We start from the raw sequence: 10,859 nt of genomic DNA, 5'->3' as shown, positions 1-10,859 counted from the left end.
TGAAACTTTCCTAGAGTAATAGGAATCTGAACTACCTTGCTCCTGTAAGTTTTAACACCATTGAAACCATGAATTGTAAGATTAACATTATTTTTGATAGTTTCGAAGTCATAAGTATCAGCTAACTTCTGTGAAACAAAAGTGCTTTGAGACCCACTGTCTTTTATACCCCTATACAAGCGCTCTTGTCCAACAATGCCAAAAGTGAAAGTAGGAAGAACAGAGTCACTAACGAAATTTGAGAACACTGTAACCCCATTATTTGTTTCTGCGCTTGTTATAGCTTCACTTTTCTTACAATCATGTGAATTATCTTTGTTACACAGAAAGGAAAATGCCAGCCAAAACATTTAAAACATTTGTGTTTAAACCTAAATTTACATTTAGCAGTGGGATGCGAAAACTAGCACATTTCAAACAACCTTTAAAATACTTCAATTTATCTACTTTAGACTGTGGAGTGGGAAATTTAGTACATTTATATAGTAAATGATTGAAATCCTTACCATGGACCTTTGAACATAACGAACAACTAGGTAGGACTTTATTCTTAAGAGAATGCACTTTAACTGCCAAACTAGCAAAACTATCAGTATCTTCAGTACTACTATTGTTTGATAAGGAATGCTTTGAAGGCGTAACAATTGACAATTTTCTCGAGTTTTCATACCTCTCTGCAAGCTACAAAAAAGTTATCCAAAATTTCCGCAATTGAAGGAGAAGTCTTATTAGTAATTTGCACCAACTCTTTCCTAAATTCATCATTCAAACCTAGCCAAGCAAAATAAGTCAAAAAATCATCAGAGGATATTTGCAAAACCTTAGTAGACTCATATAGATTCCTTAGCCTTGAAACATAATTAAATGGGTCATCACCTAGATTTAGTTTCAACTCTGTTAGTTTCTTAACGGTGGAAGACTTCCTAACTTCTTCCGAAGCAAAAGCTTTAATCAAGAGCGATTTAGCATCTTGGTAACTCTGTTTATCTGCTTCAAGAGAATTCAGCAAAACCTTTGCACGACCTTCAACTTGCTGTTTAAGCAAAAGTAATAAATCCCTATCAGGATATTTATAAACACCAGTAGTAGCCTCAAATTCTACAAAAAACTGCAAGAGATCCTCATTCTCCTTGCAACTAAATTTTGGGAGGGGCGCTGTTGGCTGCTTTAGTAAACTAAGAGCTGTGTCCGTGACACTACGGGAAGGAGAAAATTCAAGCAAAGGCAAACATCTCTCTATCTTATCTAAATAATCAAGGCAAACCAAACATTCCTCTTCTAATTCGAGTTCTGTAACTGCGCTATCCTCGAACTTTAAACTTTGAATTTTAAAATCCAAATCTAACAAGCCCTTCTGGTAACTTAACAGGAGACCCTTTTCCGATACTTTCTGGGATGCAGTAAAATTTACATAGGACCCCAGTTTATTAAAGGCATCCGTTACTTTCTTACGAATAACCTTTCTCTGAGTAATAAGCAGCTTTAAATTGGACATGATAATATATTACTTGACAAAAAATCCCCAGTAACAATGATTGCTAATAGAAAACCCCGAGGGAGTGAGCTACAGCTAAACCAGTGCAACCTAATTTTGAGAGCCTCTTAATTACCTAACTTGCAACAGTCCCTGTTCGGGCGCCATGAACTAAATTTTTTAAGGAGACACCAATAACATACACGTAAAAACTCTAGGCACCAAGGAAACACATAACATAATTAATCTGTATATTAACAATATACTATCATACATAGAGAACTTCCCTTAAGTAAAAATAAGTAACTTGATAAACTATTAGAGGCTCTCATTAACTGCCCGAGGTCCTGAAGTAATTACAACTATTGATGCGAGGTAGTGGGTATAACACATGTGTCTCAATTCAGTTCGGTAATCACCTGAAAATTTCGATAGGTCATCAATTAATATTACCAAGCAGAACTAAAAGTCATAACAACTGCCTATAATTCCTGGCTTAACAGTAAACTACACATTTAAGCAGAATTACGTAAATGATTATTGGCTATCCTAGCAAAAATTGAATAATATTAACACTCCCGAAAGGATAAATTGCTGACAATAACCATGTTAATATATATGCCAAGACACAAGACACGTAAATTGGCTCATAGATGATTACATATATTAAAGACATGCAAGGCCTTACTTAAGAAATCACTTCCCCAAGCTGGAATTTACAAAGGGCTTGACTTAAGACCCACTCTCTAGTTGACCCTTACCTGTAATGAGTTCCAGAGCGGCAATTGGCAACATTAAGAGGTTATGTTCTGACTCTTGACACGACGAGGACGAGCGTTGTAGAACTTCTTCAAAACGACTGCACTAGTTCAAGATGGTAGGTCACTCCCAGGATTAATCTACCCCACGATCATTGCTGGTACATAGGCTTCTAAAAGTAGGAGAAAGTCAGATCCTTCCAAGTCCTAGTGATAGAAGTCAAGATTAAAATCTCCTACGAGAGGGTTTGCTTCCGAGTCGGAGACAACTCGCTGCCAGACTGCTTCGGCTAACTCCGTCATTACCGAAGTAAACATTTTTCCCCGATAACAACGGGAAACAGGTTGAAGGGTCTATTTAAAAGTGGGTCAAGGGTAATTACATAAGGGACAAGTAATTAATATAAATGAACCAATTTACATATCTTATGTCTTAACATATGAAAGACGTTAATAATCATACACCAAAATTAAATTTCTTTTAATACTCAAATATACATGGAACAAGCAAGAACGTCATAGCTTTCCAACAAAGATCCTGAGAACGAAAAGGCCATAATATAAAATAAGAAAAAGCGAGGTAGGGTTAATAACGTAAAGAATGAAAGGAAGATGAGTACTACAGAATAGTAGTAGGTACTATATACACGGAAATGGTGAAAAGCGTAAGTAGAAAAAAGTTATGAAATAAATAGAAGAAAAAACCATGACAAGGAAGTTTGGACCTTAAAGAATCATTACAGTCTTCCTCCAATTTTGCAAGAAACTTCCTGTAACTCCAACATTTCTTCCTCATACTTTCCTGGTTCAAGTAAGACGTAGAGTGAATTCTCTCTCCATTCACTGGGAAACAGTCAGATCGTCCTCTGTGTTCCCTCTGTCCCAGACATTGATCTGTCTGTTATTCCCTTCTCTTCTCTTCTCTCCTCCATCGGTGGCAGTGACAATGACACAGACACCGACCTATTGTGACCCAACTCAACGACAGAAAGGAAACTTGAAACCAGAAGTTACTCCAGCTATTGACACTGCTCAGCTAAGGCAGTAATTGGATGCATTCCTCTCTCTCTCTCTCTCTCTCTCTCTCTCTCTCTCTCAGCATGTTCAACAAGAAATGCGAAAAAAACAGATACAATATAGACACGTCTGTCTTCACAATCGTACGATAATGTGTGGAAATATACAACTGAAAGATTAGTCAGCTGCTCAGTCTTTCCTGTTTATAACTTCTGTACAGCTATATTCAGTCTTTTCAAAAGATCTGTCTGTCGCTGCATTAAGACTGGAGCCCGTTGACAACTTCTCTTGTGTTACAAGGCTTGCTTCAGACAGCCTTAGTGGCAGAGATTCCTACAATTCGCTTGCCTGCTGGAAATTCCGCTTTAAGGCTTTCCCCTCCCTTGGAAATAAAGAAAGGCCACTCTAATGTCAAACTCGATATTTTTCATTTTCCTGATTAAAGTGTCATTCTGCCCTCCCTCGCTCTTGAATAGGATTTTCCCTCCCTTGTGTTGCTCATTTCCCCTTATTTCCCCACTATCCAACTCAGTGTGTCATTAGTTTTTTTTTTTTTTTTTTTTTTTTTTTTTTTAGGTTGGTTCAGTTGCTCATCTTTATTTGGCACTTGCAGTGTCTTTTATGTAAGAGGTGTTACTTTTAATCAGATCATGATTTCTCTCTGCCGACTGCATATCTGCTTTTTCGCTTTGAATTTCCTTTGTTTAATATGTGTTTAGTTATATGACTATTATTGGATATCAGTGAGGATTGTTTTGCCGATCTTTAGCCACGGAAACCATCTCTCTCATTGTAAGGTAGAAAGAAGCATTCTTGTGGATTAACTTAATTCGTTTTCTGTCTTCTGCTTAGGGCGTTACTTGACTTGGTGGAATTAAACAAGAGAGATCAAAGAGCACGTGAAGAGCTCCATAGCCTCCTTTATAATCCCCATCTGTCATTTATATGAGCTTTCTTTGTAAACATACTTTTATATTCCTTCAGTCTGCTAAGTAAAGGACTAGTGTCGAAAGGCCTCGCAGCACTCCAGTGTTTCCGTTTCCTTCGTGGATTTTATCTTTATTTATATATTCATCACGTTCCATATTTTCGTGATTCAGTTATACATACATACATACATATATATATATATATATATATATATATATATATATATATATATATATATATATATATATATATATATATATATATATATATATATATATATATATATATATATATATATATATATATATATATAATCTTAAGAGGATCGAATAAAGATGTCCAATGGAGAGAAATTGTCATCAGAGGGTTGTGAACCCTGGTTATAATGAAAACATTACCGTGATGCTACCTCGTATCTTCAGCATAGATCGAAGTCACAAAAACAGCCTTTTATTGTAATAGCGATGAGGGTGAAATGAAACTTATAAGAAATATGTAAGAAGTCGTGTGATATTATGGCAAAGATACCAAATAAACGCTCCAGAATTTTCCAGCATTTCTCAATTATTGAACAGAACTTCACTTACAAATGAAATCCTTAGTTATGAACGATTTCCACCTACGGCTGCAGGTTCTGTCTATGAAAAAAAGGCGTAGAACTGGTGAAGAATTTTCCCTTGAAACATCGAGGCAAATGTAACATGTAATACCCCAGAGCGGGTAGACATTCTTATCATTCGGGCTAGAATAGACTTATATAAAGTACTTTCTCACGAATATGTCTATAAACAAGTTTTTTTTTTTATTGACTGAAATATCAAAAATATTGTTGTTGATTTCATTCAGAAATAAAAAAAGAATAAATGTCGAATCGTTATTAAACATGCAGAAAACTCACAACTTTCCCAGTCAGTCTAATCTAAAGAAAACATCTGAAATAAAAAAGAACCTCACTCACAGAAACATAAGATGTTTCTCAAGACTTTTCTTATTTAGTAAGAAAATGTTGCAGAGAGAAAACCGTAATTTACTTCTTGTATTAAGATAGACTGGGGGCTTTGTACTTGCTCCAGAAGCTAATTCTTACTCCCTAAGAGAGTGTGAGGGTGGGAGAGAGAGAGAAATCCTGGCTAATTTTTAGGTCCAAAGCTTTTCTTCTTTTACGAGTACGTTGGAGAACACTTCCCCAGCCTTTGGTGGACTGTGCAGCTTTTCTTATTTTCCCAGAATCTCTCTTATTTTTTTCTCTCGCCTTTTCTTAGGGATTTAAGTAACACGGACTCTGAAATTGAAATTAATTCATATAAAATGTAAAATTTTAGTTATGAACAGTTGATTATTAAAATGTATGTACTTTTGAGACGTGTATATGACTAATATATCCGTGTCTCGGAAACTCATGAGATAATATCACGTAAGTATTTTTATAGACCAGTACTGAATATACTAATATTAATATTAATGTGGCATAGTGTACCTTTAATAACTGAAATTAATGTTAAGTGTGCATACAGTACGGTATTATAAGTAGTGTATATATATTTCGTTTCGCAAAAATCCTTGCTTTACTAATTACCTTTAATCATATACTACGATGTGTTCATTCCCATTTATAAATAGAACAATTTTAAACTTTTAATTGAAGTTTATTTTCTATAAGGGATACACGTAGCTAAACTCTCTTGCTTTCGCAAAAATGTAATTGATTTGACTGGTCCTTGTTTTTATCCAAGGCCATTGCTTCCAGTAGCTTAAGATTTCCGTTTTAATTCACCTAAAAAAGAAGTGATCTCTTCACTCTGGACTGATTTTTGTTTGCACTCCCACCCATCCACTTCTTTAATCTAATTACTTGAGGAAATAGGGCTACATATTGACTTTTCTTTTATTATTAACTTAAAACTCACTTTGCGAAGTTCATAATTTTATAGTAATAAGAAATACTGAACCATCATTTGACATATTTTTACTTGTCCGATTGTCTTTTTATAAATTACAAATTCTAGCAATTTCCGATGTGGATTTACAATAGCTTGCTTAAATTTCTTTTCTGGTAGAGACTTCGAAATCAAAGATATAGCAGGTTCGTATGTTTACGATTGCTGTAACAACAATATTGATTATGATAACAAGAGAACTAAACCGCCTTCTGACAGATACCTACTTTTCAGACTGCTCATATTTCACGAAGAACCCCCTGTGCTTATTTCAAATTCTGTGTGTCATTCTTCAGGATTATTTGGAGAATGATGAAATCATGGAAACTTTTGGATTAATCTGCTTCACCCTAAATGGATAGTGAGTCCGACTGAAGGACAAGACACTCTTTTTTCGAACGAGATACCTTTATGTGAAACCTCATATTAAGATGCAGTTAAAAAAAATACTCTTCAAATTCAGATCAAAACTACAGAATTTTCTTCCTATCCGCATCTGCTTCGGTTAAAGGAAACTCTCGGATCGTTATTTTCCACAGTTTAACTGTTTAGCTTTAGATGAGGTTACAGAAAACACTTGGACCAAGATCTCGTTACCTTTCATTATGCGAACTGTTTTGCCTCTCACAGTTCACGACTTAAAAGGAAGAAGCCACTGTTAATCGGTCAACCAGAAAATAAAGGGCGGAAAGCTAAACGATAGTTTGTTGAACGATACAATCAGCCCATAAACATGACCTTGTGACCAACTGAACCATACGTCGCCATAGGGCACTCCCTATAGGCATCAAGTCACAACAAAAGAAAAGCCTTAAATTGCTGAAATCAGAATTTTCATCTACGTAGGAAATTGGTAGGAATCGTTCTGTATATTGGATGCTACATGTAGGGATTTACCATCCTCAACGAGCCCCTAATGCGCTTGCATGAGATTCAATGCCTGAGGTGATCGTTTGCACATACTCTATGCAAGCAATAGATATTACGCAAAGTATATTAGACGTGTGAGAGCTCAGAAATGCAAAGCAAGCCTCATTAATTTTCATGTTGTGTGAATCCGTGGAAGAGGAGCCCGTTGCGATTTCAGGTCAATGATGTTGGCAATGTTGCCTCATGCCCGCACTTGTTACTCAGTTTTCAATTTCCTCGTTGAATGTCGTTCATTTGTTATCATCATACACACACACACATATACAGTATATATATATATATATATATATATATATATATATATATATATATATATATATATATATATATATATATATATATATATATACACACACACACATATATATATATTTATATATATATATATATATATATATATATATATATATATATATATATATATATATAAATATATATATATATATATGTATATATATATTGACTGATTGATTGATTATCTATTCCACACACACACACACACACACACACATATATATATATATATATATATATATATATATATATATATATATATATATATATATATATATATATATATATATATATATATATATATATATATATATTACGTATTCTGTTGCATATTCAGGAAAGCATGGTAATCTCGACCCTTCCTCCACTCTCCTAACACTTAGCCCACAGATCTCCCTCTCTCTCTCCATCCCTCTCTCTCTCTCTCTCTCTCTCTCTCTCTCTCTCTCTCTCTCTCTCTCTCTCTCTCTCTCTCGCATGCTCGCATCTTTCCCCTCTCAGCAAATCTCTCTCTCACACGGATTTCTCTCTCTCGAACATCATCTTCAAAAAAGAAATGGATATTCTAAGGAAACGCAATCTTTCCTACAAAAATAGATTTATTATCAAATCAACCCAACAAGTAATGAACGAACAAAGAAAAGATTAAAATGCATAATAAATGAATTATCAAGTCAAAATGGTCTACTCAAGATTTATTCTGACTCTGACTAAAAAAGTCTTACTACGACTGAAAAGTCTTTACACCCAAAACTCCCACACATTTCATCTTAGACATTATACGTATAGTCTCAAAGTCAACCACATGAGAAATAACCACATTGCAAAGGTTTGCAGTGTCTTCTCTATAACCACAGCAATTCCACAGACATCTGTCGAAGAATTAAGCAAAATTGTAATCTCCCACAAATATACAAGTTTTAATAATGAAAAGTTTAAAATGGATGGTTAATAATCGTTAAACAAAACACAATAAAATAGAATATTAAAGTGACATAAATGGTTATGTTCAACTCTCCACACAAATTCATAAGTGTCTTGAATTTGGTAAAATTCACAAATTCACAGTTCACACAGAAAAACGAAGAGTCTGAACTTTACCTTATCTGCCAGCTTCTAAGAGATTGGAACACTCAAAGCTACGTCTGGACGATAACGCTCTTGCTTCGCTAATAATTGATCAGACTTACTTTTGGGCAGAATTAGACACATAACCTATATTTTCTAACGCACGAACTTACACACTCGCATACCAGCTCGGTCGTCTGCCTCCCAAATCAGAGCCAATATTGTGTGTTCATCAAGCAAAACAGCTGAAGTAACCAAACTATTTGCTGAATGCAATGATTTTGCGACTGAGCACCCGACCCAGTTCACTCTTGAAGCGATCTTTCCTTCATCACACCTTATAACATGTTAATTCTAAACTAGACATATTTCCTTAAGTACATATATATATATATATATATATATATATATATATATATATATATATATATATATATATATATATATATATATATATATATATATATATATATATATATATGATATTGACTGATTGACTGATTATCTATTCTTTCTATTCTCTATCTTTTTTTCTCTATATTTCATTATTTTTTTCCTGTTCTTCTCTATCATACAGTTCCCTCCTCTGTTTATTTTTTTTTGCTTCAGTTATTCCATATTTCGTTTTCGGTTTTTCTCCCTGTTTTTCCGAATTTATTTTTTTGTTCTCTGCCCGCATTATAAGGTACAAGGAAGAAGTTTCTGATGCTAATCGTGAATACTCGTAGATGAAGCAATAAACTGTAGATAATTAACTGACCCCCAAACTAAGACTTCTGCGTTCCGCCTTTATTTTACACCTTCTGTAAACGCCATCGTTAGTGATAGGCTACAGGTATACATCAGGATTCCCCTCGCTCGTGAATCACCTCCGCCGCTGCACTGTCTATTCTGGATGCTCTTTGTTTTAAGTGCAGTGTATTTCAGGAGACGAACTGTGTTTCTTTTATTTAGAAGCTTTCATAACTGTGTACTAAAACGGGAAGCCATTTCCCTAGATATTGCGAGCTGTCATCTACGCGTGGTTGTCAGATGTACAGAGCAAAAGCAATTAATCTCTCCGAATCATTTCACAACTCCTCAGTGAGGAAATTGTTTCATCCCTGGCGATAAAATTTATAACAAAATGATAGAATAGGTAGGACGAAACAACTATATTTCAGATTTAATATAATTTATTTTTTCGAAGTTTAAATTCAATGAGAATGTTGTGATTGATCTAATACTTCTTGTAACCACTTGACATTTTTATTTTTTAAGGAATAATAAAAAAAAATAAGTTGGTTGCAATGGAGCTATTCTAGAGCCTGAAAATCATCCTGTAGGCAGCATCCACTTGGGGGCGGTGGGCGGGGAATCGTGCATTCAAATAACATGATTCATTTAAAAAGAATGTTTTCATAAATTCCCCAGGATGGTTTCCGGGGTGGATAAATTACAATTATCTATTCTAAAGAGCATTGCGCAGTGATTATCATAACATGTTTATGCAAACCAACTCTGGACCCTTAAGTCCTGACAATAAAACCTAATCATAACAGAGGAAGATTGTAAGCAAGGGGAATGAACTGCTAAGCAATTCGTTTGATATCCTCTGCTGTCGTTTGTTTCTGACTGGTTATGGCAATAGGTATCGGGGTCCTGGTTACATTTCATACGAAGCAGTAACCCGCACTGACTGAATGCGGTGTTTCGTTCGAAAGAGCTCTGCTCATTCCAAGCAGAGGCGGAATCCTGCTGAATTCGGAGTCGGTTGCCTGGGAGGCAAAGCAGCCTGGCACTGGTACGTTCCTTTACAACCCATTGTGTTTTCTTGACATACTTGTCATTAATAAATATGAACACATTTATACAGCTAAGCCAAAAATGCCTTTAGCTTGAGAAGTCAGCTTCTTAAGAAGAGAATAACTGTCATAAAAAAGAATGTCATAGCCAGAGTAAGTGGAGTCATATGCAAAAGAAAGTGACAAATTAAGATTCCCAAATGATAATATATATATATGTATATATATATATATATATATATATATATATATATATATATATATATGTATGTATGTATGTATGTATGTATGTATGTATGTATGTATGTATGTATGTATGTATGTATGTATGTATGTATGTATGTATGTATGTATGTATGTATGTATGTATGTATGTATGTATGTATGTATGTATGTATGTATGTATGTTTTAAAACATTTGTTCTCAGCAAACATAAAAGGTTAGTAGTCACCTCCCTTCTCCCTCTGGTCGTGACCCACCAAGAGTCAACCATAAACCAGGTGCACAATTATTGGCTGTTTAAGTCATCAGGGCCACCCTAGATTTTTCATAAAAGGGACTGAAGATTCTCCTGAACTTATTCATTCCGAAAAGGTCACCTACTGATATATCTGTTAACCAGCCTTCAGACACCCTCCTGAAACAACCTCACTTGGACACTGGAGA

At 34.8% G+C, this 10,859-nt stretch overlaps 1 long non-coding RNA gene across 1 annotated transcript; it reads right to left on the bottom strand.

The window, feature by feature from the left end:
* Nucleotides 1-1,640: 1,640 nt before the first annotated feature.
* On the bottom strand, nucleotides 1,641-2,362 carry LOC136830068 (uncharacterized). The gene is made up of 2 exons (XR_010850546.1): nucleotides 2,236-2,362; nucleotides 1,641-1,893 (listed from the first exon to the last, which is right to left on the bottom strand). It is a non-coding gene; the product is annotated as an uncharacterized lncRNA (long non-coding RNA).
* Between the last annotated feature and the right edge of the window lie 8,497 nt (nucleotides 2,363-10,859).

The sequence above is a fragment of the Macrobrachium rosenbergii genome, chromosome 46 (genome assembly GCF_040412425.1).
Source record: "Macrobrachium rosenbergii isolate ZJJX-2024 chromosome 46, ASM4041242v1, whole genome shotgun sequence".
Lineage (NCBI taxonomy): Eukaryota > Metazoa > Arthropoda > Malacostraca > Decapoda > Palaemonidae > Macrobrachium > Macrobrachium rosenbergii.
Note: the sequence above shows the minus strand (reverse complement) of the source record. Positions and strands in the feature narration are given on the sequence as shown.